We start from the raw sequence: 1122 nt of genomic DNA on the forward strand, positions 1-1122 counted from the left end.
GCCCAGCCTGGCATACAGCAGGTGCTCAATAAACAGTGAAGGTTGACGGCCCCCACCCCAGCCCTGGGGGCATGCTTGCCGCCCCTGCAGAGGTGGCAAAGGGAAGCTCCAGAGTGGGTTCCTGCTCCCTGCCCCCACCCTGGACAATGCCCTGTACCCAGGACCCTGCTTCCTGGTCCCCCCTCTACAAGCTGGACATCCCGGAACCACCTCCTGCCAACCTTGGCCACTGCCGGGCCCTTCCTGGGTTGCAAAATCCCTAACGAATGAAGACCTCCTGGAGGGGGTTGAGGAAGATGGGCCTCAGACTCCCACGCTACCTACTTCATTTTCCAGCCCAGGAAGGAGAGAGAAAAGCAACGCCAAGTGTCAGCAGCACACCCAGCCCCACAGATGCGCCCACAGCGCCCACCTGGCCCACCCAGGACGCTGGTTTAGGCTCTGCATTGGGAAAGAGAAGGAATCACACCAAAGCTCCTCCTGGGCCCCTGCGCCCTGGTTCGGCAGCCGGGCGACGGATGTTTATAGAAGGAGCGGGGCTGGGAGAGCACAGAGAGGCACTGATGGAGGCAGGCGGGGGTGGGGGGGCGATAAGGAAGGGCGGAGAGGTCGTCAAGGAAACCGCAGGAAGGTGGGGTGCAGGCAGGACCCCTCCTCCATGTCCAGCCCCCAGAGAATTCAGAGAGATATCCAGTTGGAGGCTTTTACTTTGTGATGTGGGGGAAAGACTACTTTATTATGGGATGCAGGACATGGTATCCAGATTCTCAGCCCCAAAGCCCCCGACCCCAATTATAGAGGGGAGGGTTCAAGAGGAAGGTAGGGAAGAGAGGACCTTGGAGCTGGGTTTTGAGGGTTGTATAGGAGTTTGTTGCTTCCTGTCCTCCAGGAGCACCTGGCTTGGTGAGGGAGACAGGGCTGGACACAGACCCTTGAAGCTCTGTGTGGCCAGGAGCTGGGGGCCCCAGAGGACCCCAGCCTCATCACTCTGCGGCAGCTCACCGTACTTCCTCCATGCCTCCTGGACACCGAGAGCCTAGTCTGGGGCAAAATGGGTGGGCTCCGGGCCTGGGAGCCTGGAGTCCCATGGTGGGGGGAGGGGGAGTGGGGGGCTCAGGGAGG

General features: G+C 61.1%; 1 protein-coding gene across 1 annotated transcript in view; it reads right to left on the reverse strand.

Annotated features, from left to right (window-relative positions):
• The window catches only part of ARID3A (AT-rich interaction domain 3A), a 29202-nt gene that overhangs the window by 5941 nt on the left and 22139 nt on the right, over window positions 1–1122 (reverse strand). The gene's annotated exons all lie outside the window — the stretch shown is intronic.

This window comes from Neophocaena asiaeorientalis, unplaced genomic scaffold, assembly GCF_003031525.2.
Source record: "Neophocaena asiaeorientalis asiaeorientalis breed wild unplaced genomic scaffold, Neophocaena_asiaeorientalis_V1.1 scaffold469, whole genome shotgun sequence".
Taxonomy (NCBI): domain Eukaryota; kingdom Metazoa; phylum Chordata; class Mammalia; order Artiodactyla; family Phocoenidae; genus Neophocaena; species Neophocaena asiaeorientalis.